The following is a 17216-nucleotide window of genomic DNA, read 5'->3' as shown; positions in this document are numbered from 1 at the left end:
GTAAATCAAGGAATGTGTACCATGTTATCTCAAAACCAATTCATGAGGTGCAAATGATATAGTTTCGAGTTCAGCCGAATTCTTCAATGATGACACAATTCTTGAGAAAACACAGGAGATTTATTTACAACTATGTACAAGAAATATCCTTAGCAACTGCTAAATTAACCATGGCCATCAGGCAAATATCAATCAACACCGTAAACTCAACGGTTCCACACGTATTCACATCAAAATACGCAATTTTTATTCCATTCACAAATCTTATCCTTCAGAAATGGGGGGACCATATACTTCAGTCGAATGTAAGGGGGTTACAAGAAACTATTTACAGGTTATGTTACCAAGGGCGCCCATATGCAAAATTGTAAGGGGGGGGGCTCAGATATTTTCCCCATGGGGGTTAGGAGGGTATTTTCTCCATGGAAACCGATTTCAGGACAGATTAGAGTCATTAAAATATTTCATTTTTAATAACATTCATTAATGGCTGGAGAATAAATGTTTCTACACTTTTGCAAAGAAAAAAGTACCAAAAGCAAGGAAGTTCTAATTTCAAAGGTGGAGCTCGAGCCCCCCTTGACCCCCTATATGGGTTATGTTACTACAATACCCATATAGGGGGATGTATGTTACTACACCTTGTATGTTACTACAATAATTTTAGATGAAATTTAATGGAATAAATGCCAAATTTAGCCAGATTACAACAAACTAATCATAAAAAAAATTACTATTTACAGAATTTGTAACAATATAATAGATGATATTTCGGCTCAATAGAACATATAAATGAAAACTGGCAACCAGAACATGCAAAGACCCATTGATTTAAAAATAAGAATTGTTATAAACGATAAAACCTAATTATTTTACGTACCTCAAATTAAAACTGTTAGGCACAACAAGAAGAAACTTAATCTACTTTTCCTTCTATACTAAGAACAACACGCATTCCATAAGAAAAAATATCTACGCATTTCTATGCAGTAAAGTTCGTCTGAGCAACAACAACAAATCAAAGTTTAAAATAAAATAAATAGAATCATTCTATTTATTTTATTTCATTTTTTATTTCAACTGCATTTTTCATTTATCGTTTTCCGAATTTAGCTTATGCTTAATCCTAATCTTATTTTCTTACAATGCATTGGAAACAAAATAATATTCACCTTTTTGCTTTTAGAACACTGATGAGAAAAACCAAGTATGTATTTGAAAGTTGAAAGTTAGTGTTATACGGGGAAACCAATTTTTCATAAAAATAAAGTAAAAATTTACTACAGTGGTTATCATACATTTTTTAAGTGTTTTGAACAAAAATTGAATTCCTTCTTTTAAAATTTGGGTAACATCAAAATTGTGTAGTTATGAATTAAAGTTTCGTAACATCGAAACAGTTATAATAATCGCAAATTTGGTACCTCGTTGTAGAAGCAGGGTTCGAAAATATCATATTTTTGAAAATATTGAAAATTACTGATATTTTGATATATATCCGATATTTTCAATCAGCCCAAACTCAAGTCTTCAACATAATAAATGCATCTTCAAAACACTCTTTATTTTCTTATATTGTTATTACAACATGTAGACTTAAAATTATGTTTCTTTTATTATTTATATCTAACATTTCACTTGACATTTTAATCAATTTTAGGGAATTCATTTAGCATGAGCTGGTTTACTCATTTTTCTCCTGTTAATTGGTTTTATACCATTATAATATGATTGAGAAATAAAAAAATATGTAATTGTTGCTGCACAGTCATAGGACATTTTCTTTTTTTCTGACCAACGTTTACTATTAAATCAAGCACTTTTAATCGGAATTAAAATTGTCACATTACTAATAATTTTATGATTATAAAATAAAAAAGGAATAATATGTTACTTTGTTATTTTAATGATGTAAACATCATCATGATGATACATCTTAAAAATATATTACATACCTTTTTGGTTATTTCCAAAAATAAATGAACAGTATTACTATGGTTAATATAATTTTTATATTGAAAATTCTGTAATATCAAAATATCATGATATTTTCAAAATAAATATCAGATATACAGGGTGTCTATAAATGATGGACCTGATTTTAAAAAATGATTTTTAAAAGTTCTCGACGGAAAAAAATAATTAATGCGTAAAATTAAGGAGAAAAGTATCAAGATTTTTTTAGCTTATAAATGTTCGATATGGGACCCTCTTGTCACACGGCATACGTCCATTCGATAATCCAGTCCATTCCACACATTTTCTAACATGTCTCTGTTAATGGTTTGTAATGCTGCAGAAATGCATTGTTTCAATTCTGGGAGTAACAAAAAAACCTTGGTTGGTACAGTAGAAGACTGTTATAACACCAACCTGTATAACGCAGTTCTCTATAAACCACACTACTTTTTAGAAGTAAACAATAGGTTTTGAAGTTTAAAAAATCCCTCTGTTTTGCCTTGCAAACATAAAAATGGTTAGACAAATTAAATTTTGAAAGTTTTTCATCTTTCTATCTTATTTCAAAGCTTTTAAGTTGGAAATGAGTACTCAGAGTAAACAGAAAATACCAGATGGCTCTGGAAAATGCAGCTGTTTTGCAAACCATGAAGATAGCAGAAGTTTAGGATTTTGATTGTGAAACATATTTATTTGTGAATAACTCATTGTAATATGGGTGCTTTAATAACTCATTGCAGATAAAACTCATTCTGAAGTGCTAATATATAGATATATTCTGAATGTTAGTTTCAAAATTTGTGAAATGATCTACATAACGCAAAAGCTCTGGTCCCAAGGTGTGCGTTATAACGGTCTTCTACTGTAACAAAAAAATCTTGGTACTTTTCTCCTTAATTTTACGCATTAATTATTTTATTCTGTTGAGAACTTTTGAAAATATGATTTTTTAAAATTGGGTCCATCATTTTTATAGACACCTTGTATATCAAGATATATATCGGCGAACCCTGCCTATTTCACAAGTTATCCGGAGTTTGTCGTATATTTCTGTTTTCACTCAAAAACAAAAACAAACGGTCTGTGTTGCAGGGATGTCTGTGATGAGGGAGGCCCACTTTGTGGGCACGGTGTCCCAGGGCTCGATCTACGGGCTGTCCTCCCTGAGCAGCGGCAGAGAGAGCCCCAAGGTGCTGGTGGCCTCCTCCAAGAGCAAGATCTACTGCACCGAATACTCGAGGAATCGACGCAACCTGCTCTTCTCCACCAAGGAAGTGCAGTTCACCTACATACCAGGTCAGACCCCCTCCTTCAGTCCTCCATTCAGGGTGTCCGCGCCAGGGTTGCCAGATTTAAGAACAATAAATACAGGACAGGCTTCTAGGAGTGAAAAAAGGGGGGGGGGGTGATATTTGATACCATTGATGAATAGGGTGGAGCTTATTTGCACTGAAAAAATAAAGTTTTAATTTTTGTAGGTCTTACCCTCTTAATTTGTTCCTTTTGATGAAAAACCACTAAATATGAAGTTTGAATGAAAAATTTTGATATTTAGAGGTAGCTCAATGAACTTGAAGTTTGTTACATAGAGAAAATTTCGACAAAAAGTGATAGTTACCATTTATTTATATTGCACTTGTAAATCAATTGAAACATGAAAGAAGGTGGTTTCTGGGTTATAAAATGCACCTGGCATTATTCTGGAAACAAGCTATTGTTTTGAAACAGTCCCAGATAAAGTCACTTTCCTGCTGCCAGGGTATATTCTGCGGTGTTCCTCGATGACTTGCACCCGAGACACATGTACCTGAGTTACTGCCAGTGTTTGAACTGGTTGTATCAAAATACATAGCACGTATGTTGTTTTATATTCCCCAGCTTTCAATAGCTTTAAATACTGCTGTAGCCTGTGCCTCACCTGTCCCAGATGGAAGCTTGGGGTGAATTCCTTTCCCAGTTACTAGTACAGGCAGGCGATCTACTTTATCTTTTGCAACTAAATCAGGAATTAATTTGTTGTCCCAATGGATAACTAGAGGGACGTTAGGTTGAAACTTAGCCTTTATGTCTGCATATTTTTGAGCTCTTTCCTTCCTTCTTTGACGGCAAATTGAGTCCTTATTTAAAGAAAATTCATCGATATATAATCCTAAGCTTTTTGCAGTTTCTGCTATGACATAGAAAGCCTTTCGGTCTGACACTTTTGTTCTGTCCAAAGCTGCAGCAAGTTGGGGAGTAACTATAGTTTTTCTCCCTCGCTTCCTTTTCTGTCTTTTTGATGCTTGTTCTGTGATATCCATTTTCTTACCTTCTTCCGTTGAGCTTAAGTTGCTATCAGTTTCAGTAGATGATTCAAGTTCCACTATAGAATCTTTTAATATAGTAAATCCACTAATAGAATCTGTTGCTGTATTCGGGCATTTGCTTTTGCTTCTCGTTCAAGAGCTTTTTTCACTTTTATGTCAAGCTTTTTATCAACTCCTAACATTGATCCACACCAACCTTTCTTCCTTTGTGCTATTAAAAATCTTTGTCTTCTTGTAAGACTGCTTAACCGGTTAAAACATCAGCATGAGCAACATCAAAAAGATCTAGTTTAGAGAGAAAAGTTGATTCCTTAGCTTGCTGTGTTGATGAACATCGAGCTTTATTTTTCTTCAAAAGCTGCCACTCTTTATACAACTTTTCAAGCTTCATTTGACAATTTTGGTTGTCTTGCATAGGAATTCTAGTATTTTGCCAAAACTTGGCAATTTCTGTGATGGTCAGAGTTGAAGCTTGTCTTACGGTTTTCTTCAATTCAAGATGATGATGCAAAAAATGTCCCAGAGCCATACGCCAGGATGGCAATTTTCCACCTTTTAATTCTGGAACTGACCCACCAAGAAGATACAAGTCACTTTGAGATCTTGTGGCTTTTGCAGTCATTTTGCTATCAAAACTGAAGCAAAAATAAAATACTGAAAACAAACTAAGTGCTAAAATTACCAAATGTGTTTTGTGCAGCTGAAGATGTCACATCCTAAAACAAAATGGCTAAATCAGAGCTAGCATGGCTTTTAAGTATTTGTGGTCTGCCTAGTGGTGCTATCAAGTAAGTTATATGTGAAGTTAAAATAAGTCCAAGGTATATTTATAAAATAATGGAAAAGTAAACAATCTTTGCTTTTCGAAAAAAAAAAAGATCCCGCAATGTTAAAATTTTCACAGTTGTTGAGCTACCTCTAAACAATCTTTAAATGTGCTAATATTTGGCCTGAATTTTTTTTTCATACAAAGGAACAAAATTAGAGGGTAAGAGGTTAATATTTTCATAGTTGAAAAATAAGCTCCACCCTATTGATGAATGATACCACCTGTTAACTGTAATACTTCTTGCAGAGTTAGTGAAAGAACTAACATTTCATCTACTTTCTGTGAATAACTGATGAAGAGACTTCTTTAAAAAATAACTAAAATTTATTAACACGTGAAAAAAGGTAAATATAATTGTATAAACATAACTGAAGCCAAAGGTAAAAAAGATTAATTAAATATGACTAGCAAGTTAGTTAAGCTCATCGTAATACGGCTCGCTAATCTATTACTACGATCAGCCGAGCACAGTCGGCAATCCGCCGAACAATACGAGCTCTACCCTAGCTACCTTTTACAGGACAGACATCACCGAACGAGTCTTAAAAAAAAGAGATTGAATCTTCGGCTTCGGCTTCGGTATGTTGAGGCCTGCAGGACCGGTGAGGTCCTTTTGCCATGCTCGTTAGGTTGAAAGTGAGAGATGAGACCAAACGTTTCGTTAGCGCGGGCCCCTTAGGGGGGTCCGGAGAAGATTGAATCTCAGCTCCGATCGCTATTAAATAGTCTGTCCTCATCATTATTCACATCAATGCCCTCACGTCCACGCAACCAATGAGGATGCACCGAGTGGCAGAGACGCCTCCCTGCTGAGCCAATTGCGGGAGTCTGTTACGTCACACATCCGATCCGATCACTCACTTCCGATTCACTCGGATCGTTGGTCCGAACCAGCATCGGTTGATTATCGTGAAGTTCAGTTACCTGGGCAAAAGTAAGTGTAGAGATATTTGTAGAAATTCTATTTCTAACAATATTTTTGAGGTTGCGGTCAATTACTGGGTAATTTTAAGGGGTGCTTTCCGACATAGAACGTCTCTTCCTGATAAATCTGAAAATTTTAATCGTTACGCAGCATTAAACTGTACAAAATGTCACTGATCAAAGTATAAAAATCGTTTGAATTGTGCATGCGCAGAGATATATTTCCAACCTGAGTCAATGAGTAAAGAGGAAGCAATCATTTGGCTCCTCATGGTCTGCTGCCAAAAAAACAAAACAAATTATAACGAAAATAATTTTTGCGTTTGCTGCCACGTGGTTTTCTTATTGCTCTTTATTTCACATTTCTTTGTCTTATTTTTTTTTCCCGTTAAAATGATGCCTCGTTTTGTAAAATATTGTTATTAGCTAGAATACGGGACTTTAGCCATCCGTATGGAAGTTCCCCGGGACGTGCGACAATTTTTCAGAATACGGGACTGTCCCTTGAAATCCGGGATGTCTGGCAACCCTGGTCCGCACATATGGAAAGTCATGGATTTCGAACATGATCGAAATTGGTCATGGAAAGTCGTGGATTTCAGTGTAAAATGTGATAGACATCGGTAAACGATATTTAACCGCGTTCTCATTCCTAATGTAACGTAATATAAAATCAATTTTATTCAAATGAGATTAACTTCTCGACTTTTTCGGCACGTGTAAAGTTTCAGCTTTAGGTTGGCATCCTTTGATGCCCAATCCTATGCAAACGAGGAAAGTATAAATAGTGAACGAGGGCCGTGGTAGCCTGATCGGTAAGGCATTGGACTCGGGACCGAAGGGTCTCGGGTTCGATCCTGACTGGTCGAAGACCCACCGTCGTCATTAATGGTGGCTGGGCGACGTTAAATATGCTCGTGGTCACAATGTCCTCCAAGTGAAACGATACCTCTGGGGGTGCCAGACTAGGAAGTTATTCGGCTCCTGGCCTGGTTCTAAATTGTCTCTCGAACTGTTCATAGATGGCACCACCATCTATTGTGTTGTCTGTGTGCTGTCCTGGAAAAAAAAAATTCTGGAAACATTGTGTGGATTAATAGAGGTATAAGCTTCCCTAGTGGAATAGCAGAAACCTCAATATGTGTGTGTGAAAGAAAGAAAGAAAGAAAGTGAACGATTCCAATCGTTCTCTCTCTTTCGTGTTCTTCAGCCTCTCGTGTGTCAGGTCTGGTAGGTGTCGGGGAGTTGTGAACTCCGCCTCCACTAATGGCCAGGCTTTATTCTTATAAACTTATTTTGTTGTTTATTTATTTTAGTTTCTATGGACCAATACATTTTTGGTAAGATTTTAAACAAGTTTCCAATGTTCATTTCTTCACATTAACATTTGATTCTGCATCTTCCACTGTGTGGTATTATCTCTGCTTGTATAAGCAAGTAATATTGTTGATTGACTCACGAAGTTTAGCCTTTCGGCTTTTCGTTTAAACATCGTAAGTTATCAAAATGGTCATGGAAACTGACTGTTGGTCATGGATTTCGCGCTCAGGACCGATCGCTGTTCTTCCGATCTCGGAAGAACGAAGATGATTTTCTCGCCATTCATCTACTTTGTTTTTTGGTGCACAGAAAAGCTGATTTGTCAATAACATTTCCTGATGTATTACATTGTGTTGACCAATCAGATTGTATGAATGTATTTACTAAATTTGTATTTTTACAATTTCACACTGCGCTTTGGGGAGATAATGGGTTATTATAGATTTTAAATGTTTTTAAATTCTCGTACTTATTTTTTGTCTCAATAAATTGTTGCATCGTTTGTTTTTCATATACATATTTAGTTGAATATTTTTTGCTGCGTTTGTTTAGATTTATTTACATAGCTGAGATAAAAAGGATATTTTCCTAGAACAAAGTTATACTGCTTTATGGTCTCAATTTATATTTATGCGCAATTTTGATGTCATTGTCAAATGAAGTAACTTGCGTAAGTCATGGAAAGTCATGGATTTGAAGAACGTGAGTCATGGAAAGCTACGAGCAGAAGTCAGGGAAAGTCATGGATTTCAAAACGCAAAAAGTAGCAGATACCCTGTCCATTCCGAGTAGCAAACTCTAGAAAAGTACCATCTTTGGCTAAAGGTCAAGACTCAAAAAAAAATTTCTATAGACTGCAAAAACTTAGTGGCCACCACCGTCACCAAGTTTTGAAGTACAAAAGGGGGCGGGGTGTACTTTTTATTATTTAAAAAAATAAATATATAAATAAAAATTTGCACATTCTAAAAGAGAATTATTCAATATTTTTTTTTTTACATGTGGAAAGTTCAAGTTAAAGTAGGTCATCGAATTTTTTTTAAATGATGAATAAATAAATGAGAAGTTGTCAGGATGCATTTTAGGTGAAATAATTTTAGTCTAAAGCAGTGAGCATGGTTGCCACACTTCCGTCCAAGGGACGAAATTCCGTCTTTTCAAAAATTTCGGCCATCGGACTTTTTTTTTCCATATTCAAAATGATTTTTATAGATGAAACAAATCTTTACTTTTGAATCTCTCACTCGTAAAAAAGGTCTTATTCTTCTGAGGACATAAAACTGGCCCATCTGCTAAAGTTAAAAAGATAAGCTGGTTTTTTTTTCCAAAAAATAATTAAATAAGTCACTCAATCTGTTGATTTCAACCTTTCTTATCTTTATCTGGAAAAATTTATTAAAGTTTTTTATCACAATGCATCTTATAGCCAAGAATCTCAAACCTGATTTTTTTTTAACTACTTTTTTTTTGTGTGAAATATGAACTATTTATGTAACATGAACTATGAAATCTGAAACTTTTTTTTCTGCAGTAGCAAATAGTAAGTTTTTTTTAAAATTGTATTTTATTATTAAGTTCTTTTTCTGCTTTTACTTCCTAAAAATCTTGGACAATGATATGTTATTTTTTTTATTTAGGTTTTAATTTTGACTTAATCTTACAATTTGGTTTTACTATATAGTTAACAGCATCAAAAATTAGCATTATATATGTCTAAAACATCAAACAAACTAAGCGCCAACATTTTGGTGTCGCGAAATGGAGCCACGCGCTTTTCAGTCCTGGCCAATTTTTAGAGTGACACCTATGGCAGTGAGGATCAAATGAAGTTGTGCAGATGAAATTTAACTTTTCTAACTAATACAGTATAATTTTGGTCTAACGATACCCGATTTAACGCTTTCCTCAATTTGATGATACATTTCACTGGTCTTGGTTGGTCTGTATTGAATGTCTACGCTCCTCGATTTAAGTATACTCTTAATTTCACAATAGCTTTTCCCAGTTTCTCGACAATCATTAAATTAAGGTTATACTGTAGTTAATTTACAAAAAAAAAAAAAAAAAAAAAAACAGAAATATAATTTATAGCATATTTGATATTATTTTCAATAGCTCGCATTGAGATAAACATCCAATTATGCTTTTGGAAACTTAGTTAAGTAATAGTTTCATCTACTTTGTAATGTATCCTATTTTCCCCCTCTTGACCTTGACTCTTCAGTATGGAAAACAGAAACTGATTTAGTTTATGGCAGATTAACTGTCAGTGGTTTGTCAATTAATGATGATCTGAGGTTCGTCTCAAGTTGTTGAGGCGCCAAGACAGAGATTCATGAGATCTTTGTCTTTGGTGGAAGGAAGAGTTTTCTTGTCTTTTTTGGGCACAGCAGAGGGAGAACTGTGAGTGACGGTAGGGTAGTAAGCTGCGCTACTCGCGAGCTCACAGAAAAAATCCATATTTTGTAGTGTAAAAAAAATGTATAAAGTGTGATGTAGTCTTAGTAAAAGGTAGTTTTGTCTGTGATTTTCGTGTGTTTTTTGTTCAGCCATAGAGGTGGAAGACCTACGTCCTTCACCAGGATATCATAACTAAAACAATCTTTCATCACGATATCACAACTTCCATCTTGTGAATGACCAAACATGGCAACTGCGGGAAAAATTTAAGATGATAGATTTTTGAATTTGTTGCATAAAAATAATAAGAAATAATCAATTATCCTTAAAAAACTACTATTTAGACGAAATGGTCTGATTTTAGCACATAGGCATCTGAAGCAGAAAGGATAAAATAATGTTCTGAAAATAAAATTTTTCATTTTTCAAGAAAATAATTAAGAACTATCCAGAAAAAAAGAGGCACATTTCAATTGTTTGCATTGCAATAAACATCTAAAAATAGTCTTATATATTTCCATCTTGAGAATGACCAAATATCCAAAATGTATATCTGATGGGACATCATTCTGTTATGTTTGGAACTCACCATGAACCTTTTTAGCTGAAATTTTCTTAAATCTGCAAGAAATACCTCGTATTTTGTTTTTTTTTAAATAATACAACCATGATCAATATTTTTCCAAAAAAAAAAAAACAATAATAATAATAACCACTTCTTGGATTATTCTTTTTAAAATGTCTCTTGTTAGAAAGAGAATTTTGCACAAAAATATTGGCTTTAGTTTTAATGTGTTAGAAGTAATATGATAAAATTAAAACTGTTGAATTTCTCCCCCTCAATTTGCTACTTCGATGGAAGTCAGACTATACTTAGTACAGTCGGTGGTAGTAACGGTAGTGTCAATGGTAGCTTTTTTTATCATATGGTAGTAATTACCATATGATAAAAAAAAAGAAGTTTGTGTCACTTGTCCCCAGAAAAGTTAAGGAATGGAAGAGAAATACAGTATATGCATATGTATGCCAAATTCTAAAGTTATGATACATTCAAATTGAATGCTCATCTAGTGAAACATTAGTACTTTTTTGATCACATAGGCTGTGTCACAATTTGGTTCAATTCATTGAAACTCTCACATTTTTAGATATTTTTAAGGTGTCTCCTTGCTTTTATCGACCTCAATTGATTAAATGTAATACTCTGTTTAAAAACAGCTGATTTAAATCAAGTCTGATTTTTTCAATTACAAAAAGCAAAATGTTAAGTGTTACACTTTCCGTATTTCTTTAGTCTTTATGCAAATGGTCGAGGTTTGCACATTTTGACGAAATGTTACGTAGAGTTTTTTTATTAAAAAGTATTAATGTCATCATTGTGCTATAGTTCCACATTATGCATTATGTGTACATAATGTCTCGCAAGCATGAGCATCTGGAACACACTCTGCCGCTTTCTAGTTTTCTCCATTTAAATTGGTTTGCTAAAAAATGAAATTAATTAAAATGAAGTAAGGTGAATAAAAATTAACGACTGCAGTCGGACCTCCATATATCGAAGTAGCAAATTGCCGAAAAAAAATTCGATATATAGAAACGATCTTATTTTATCATAAAAATCTCCTAAAACATTAAAATTAAAGCTAATTTTTGTGCATGAAACCTAATTTCCAATTTATATGAGCATCGGATTAAACGAAAGTTAATAGCTGAAAAATTAACAGAAATTACATATTTTTGTGCCTTCATGCATCTTCATTCTTTGGCAGTTCAACATGATTCGCAATATTAGGGGGGTTTCGTTTTGACAGTGTAATCGAGAGAAAAGTAAAAAATCAATGTACTTAACTTGAACGATTTTTACTGAAGCTAGAAAGACTAGGAATGATAATCAACAGACAAAAGGGATGACTTTAAACTGATTTTAGTGTTACTGGTTGCAACTAAGATTTGAAATAAACTTGAGGGAATGTAAAAACTCCAGAACGGAATAACGACCCTATCTACACACCCCTGAACCCCATATTCCTTATGAGTTTCGTAGCAACCTTTAGTGATTATAGTTTTCTCCGCTAACCTTCATTTTTCATAAGACAAACAGTCTAAAGTGGAAAAAAACCTACGAATGTCTCGAAAAAAATTTCGATATGTAGAGACTTTTTCGATATATAGAAACAATTTTATTATGTAATGAACATTGTAATTTGCTGGGATTTCGATACATAGAAAACTTCGATCTGTAGAAGTTTGATATATGGAGGCTTGACTGTATATCCCTGTGCAAATTAATGAAATCAAGTTGAGAATTTTTAATTTTCAAATTTTTTAGGTTGTTCAATCTTTGTTTTTAACAGCTGTTTAGCCTAACAGGATTAGACGCTATAACCTCACATTTTTTTGTCATAAATATTATTTTATTTAAGTGTTATAAATTTCTACATATTTTTGCTGTTTTTTCTCAATCCGGTCACTTTTTATCTTTTTGTTAGAAATGGATATTTCTCCGCGAAAGAGTGGCATTGAGTGAAAATCTGACAGCACAACAAAAGAAAAAATGATTTGTGCTTTGCTAAAAAGATCGTTTAGAGATCAAGAATTCAAAGAAAAGTGCAAAACTCTAGTGGACTCTGTGTCCAGTAGAGTGAAAATGGTGCTGGACAAAAAGGGGGAGGGGGCATACTAAGTGGTGATTTTAATTTTATAATTAAACTAACTGTACCCGACGCGCGTTGCTACGCCAACAAAAAAATCCATCATTCTACTGATTTTGATGACAATCGGTTGAACGGGGCAGAAGTGGCTACTCTGCAGTGCCACCTGGTGGCTTCAATGAGCATATGATGCACCTTCTCCGTGGAAAAATACATATCTATAGCCATTTTCATAATAATTGGTCCAGGTATCCAGTGACTCTACTCAAATTTTGTACTCACGCAGTTTGCAAGACTAAAAATATCAAATAGAAAAAGTTTTAAATCCCCCCGTTGCATGAAAAGCCATAAAACAATAAATTTATTTGTTCAAACTCAAGAAAAATGCTAACTTCTTATCAATGAGATCTTTCGCGCGAATTCATTTCTGCAGCCGATCATTTTATTTATTTATCCAATGGATTGTGACTTAAATTGGAACCAAAAAGGAACGATCGATCGGATTTTTTTCGAACCGGTCTATAAACATTCCCAGTACCAAAAGTAACAAACGGTGAAAGTTTCAGCCGAATCTGCCGGGTAGTTTTTGAGTTCATGGATGACATACAGACAAACATTCATATATATATATAGATGATGTAAATAAAGGTGATTTTGTAAAAAAAAATATTGACTTGGTTCCGTAAATTCGCACAAGGGTGTAAATTAACTAAAAATTTATTGAATAACATGTTTCCTTTCCCAATGTTTCAGGGCAGGCAGAAATAATATCGGTGGATGCGTTCGACCAAGCCCGTCATGCTCGTGATTTCGTGGTGGGAATCACGTTCGGAAAGGTGATTCAGTTTCGTTTATTTTGCGTGAATGTGTTTATTCTCCTTTGTGTGAATGAGTCACTGAGAGGGCCAGTTTAAGGAATGGGCACCATCATTCAGGGTTGTCAAAAACCTGGGTTTTTTTAAAAAAGCCCATGGACCCAGGGTTTTTTGGGTTTTTTAAAATAAAACCCAAAAAACCCCCAACTAAAGCTGAGTCTTTTTAAAAGAAATGTTTTTTTTTTTTTTTTTTGTCTTTTTTTAGGAAAAATGTGGGGTACTTGTAGCATATTGTAGCGTAAGTATATAAACAAAGCGCAAAAATTGCCTTGGGGTAAAAAAAGCTGGAAAACTAGTTGAAATTCAGAGTTTTCTGAAGAAAAGTATAAAAGACAACGAAACCCAAGAACGGTGAAGTTTCAGATTTTTTAGTTTTCCATGATTACCAACAGTTAAGGCAAAGTTACTTCTGGAGTGATAGAATCTATTGTTCGTTTTTAATTACTACATTTTTTTTTTTTTTTTGTTTTTTGCATTTTACTTAATTGTATTTCATTTTGTTATGCAAAACTACTGTGGAACCTCAAGTAGTTTAAAAATCCCTATTTACTGAATTCCAGCTAATCAAGTCATTTCTTTGAATTTTATGTTGCCTGTTTTTCTATTTCTGTGTACAGAGTAAGAAATATTAAACTTTTTCGTAAGATAATGAAAATACTGTACATCCTGTTCTGTTTTCTGTCCGACCGTTTGTAAAACCTGCTAATTTCTAAAAAAATACCTTGTTTATTCGAGATTTGCGACGTGTTGGTTTGCAGAAAATAATTCACATGAAAGCCTTTTATCTACAGTAGTTTCCTCTGTACAATCTACAAACATTGAGAAAATGAGACGTGACAGGAATTAGTCAAGAAAATTTGAGTTATTTATTGACCAGTTAAAGAAAAAAGATAAATATATATTTTTTAAATCTTTGAAGTATTTTTTAATGCCCTTATGAGTTAAGAAATACTATTAAAGTTCAAAATTAATTTTTTTTGTCCATTGTCTGTGGTGAAGAACAAATAAAAAAGAAGTTTAAATTGAAAGTATTTAAATTAATTTTTTTTAAAAGCTCCTCAGAAAATTTTAAAAAACTCAAAAGTGGGCTAAATAATGGGTTTTTTTTAAATGGGTTTTTTCAAAAAAAAACCCATTGGGTCCAACCCAGTTGGGTCCAATCTGGCCATCATTTGGGGTGCTCCAAATCTGTAGATAAATTTTTTTCAAATGGAGCCATTTCAAGTTGCATCCTAGAACAAGCAAATAGTCTTGCCGAAAATTGATTTAAAATTATAACTTCTTTCACAAATCTCAAAACCTCTCCTGGCTTAACATATTTTATTGCGTTTTTTATTCGTTACAATAGATATCTTTGGTATTTATGTTCTATTGTTATCAGGCAAAACTTTGACAACCTCTTATATTATTATGGTTGCAGTCAATACTTGAGCATCAAGATACAGTAGGATCTCTGTTTAACGACGCTCTATTTAACGACTTTTTCTATTTAAAGATGGTTTTTCACTGTCCCAGATGGTCCACTATAGTGTTAGTACCATTCTATTTAAGGACGATTTCTACTTAAGGACAATTTTTTGTGGTCCCTTGGAAGTCGTTAAACAGAGAGCTAACTGTATTTTATTAATGTGTAGTGTAGTGTAGCTCTGATAAGTTTAGCTGTGACTTTGACAATGTTTGCCACTAGTTGGGGCACCAAATAAAATCAGTGCCCATTACCCTCAAAAGTCTTAGTCAGACCCTGGTCACTGAAGAATGGGACGAGCACACATGCATAATAAGTAGTCTCTCACATTGTAAGTAGTCAAGATCGTGACCTGAAAGGATGTTGAAAAACGCCTAAAGCCAAATTTCCGCATTGGCTAAATGCTCCTAAGGAGTGGTGGAAAATGTGCTCACTTGGCAGTTGGAGGGGAGGGGGGGTCAAGCTTACCCTGTTCTAAAGACGAGTGCATTTCAGGAGGAAATCCTGATACTATTTAGTACTGAAGTCGGTAGTGGTCATAGGGGGTAGGGGTTGCAGACTACAGGTTGAATTTTTACAAGGTGTTTAAATTGTTATTTCTCCTCTATTTTTTTTGGGGGGGGGGCGGGTGCATAACGCTAAGAGAGTGGGGTGATGCGGAGAAAATGACCTTTTTCAAAGACCAGCCTTCTGCCCTTTTTTTCCCTCTAGTGTAAACACTACCGAGTAATTCACTAACCTTTAGCCAGGTAGGGGTGAAGTGAAATTCATAAAATAGCTTATTATAATGAACAAATTCGAAATTTTTTGGACGATGATAGTGCATAAAGAAAGAACAAAATATGTTACGATAAAATCTGCTTTGAACTATCAGTTTCTTTTTTCGCAGTCAAATGGTACCTTAAAAAAAAGAAAATTTTCACTTTGTAAAAGATGAGTGATTGCATAAAATAGCAAACAAATAAGAAAATGAGCAAATGAATGGCTAAATGAGTTATTATTAAATGAAGGAATTTAAATGAATGAATAAACAAATACATTAGTGATTTAACAAATGGATGAATACGTAAATTATATGAACTATTTCACTTTGTCTCATGTGCACTTTACAAATTGTATTAAACATTTAAAACCAAAAAATTAACTAAACGAGTTCTGCAGTTTACATCAGCAGATCTCAGTCGATACTTAAAATGTCAATTTCAAAAACTTTTATCATTTTATAGTGAGAAAAATTATTTTTGATAAACCACAAAATATTACGAACTGTATCTCAAATTTTGAAAATGACTTGTATTTTGATATGACTTGAGCGTTATTACTGGGTAAGTGGCGCTGCAAACTGAACATATTTTACTATCAACCAACATATTGTCGCTTCAAAGCAACAGTTGTCTATCATACTGTTATTTGTGGAATTTATTATCTTACCGTTGCTGGGGAGTATGAAGAGTTTTTCATTCAATACCTATAGCATCAATATGAACTGTGCACTGTGCATCATTATTTTAAAGTGAATTCTGTCAGCAGGCGAGATGCCGTAAGTACAGTAGAATACCTTTATAATGCCGACTTATATAACGCAATTCTCTATAAACCACACAACTTTTCAGAAGTAAATAATAGGTTTTGAAGTTTAAAAAATCCCTTTGTTTTGCCTTGCTAACATAAAAATGGTTAGGAAAATTAAATTTTGAAACAGTTTTTCATCTTTCCATATTAATTCAAAGCTTTTAAATGAAAATTAATATTCACAGTAAAGAGAAAATATCAGATGGCTCTGGAAAATGCAGCTGTTATGCAAACCATGAAGCTAGCAGAAGTGTAGGATAATGCACTTTTTTTTTATTGTGAAACATATTTATTTGTGAATAACTGATTGTAATATTGGTGCTTTAATACTCAGTGCAGATAAAACGCATTATGAAGTGCTTATATATAGATATATTCTGAATATTAGTTTGAAAATTTGTGAAATGACCTATATAACGCCAAAACCTGTATAACGCAAAAGCTCTGGTCCCAAGGTGTGCGTTATAACGGTCTTCTACTGTAGTTTACATATGAACTTCTTCCAAAGTTCCTTAATTTAAGGAAGACTTGCTAATGAATTATTGTGTTTTCACTGAAACGTGCGTAACGGTGCATGTTTGAATTTTCAGTCCGACATTGATGGGAAGCAGAGCCAGTACTTCAACATTTATTCCTCCTGGGAGCCTAGCAGCGAAGGAGATTTGGACGACATAGCACGTGAGTGCTTTCATTTCATTTTTTCTTTTTGTTTGAAGCAAAACTAGATAGGGTAATATACATTACTTAAGTTCAGCATTAGTTTTTTAACTTTAATATGGAAACTTAATTTCATAATTACTATTTTTTTTCATTGTTTTAGGCAAAAATTAAATTGATTTTGAGTATTGTTTAGATTTCTTGTTGGGTTTTTTATAATGTTGGAAGGAAAGGTTGGCTTACCTTTTCTTATCTCGA

This window comes from Uloborus diversus, chromosome 2 (genome assembly GCF_026930045.1).
Source record: "Uloborus diversus isolate 005 chromosome 2, Udiv.v.3.1, whole genome shotgun sequence".
In the NCBI taxonomy this organism is placed as follows: domain Eukaryota; kingdom Metazoa; phylum Arthropoda; class Arachnida; order Araneae; family Uloboridae; genus Uloborus; species Uloborus diversus.
The sequence above is the reverse complement of the archived record's forward strand: the minus strand, read 5'-3'. Positions refer to the sequence as shown.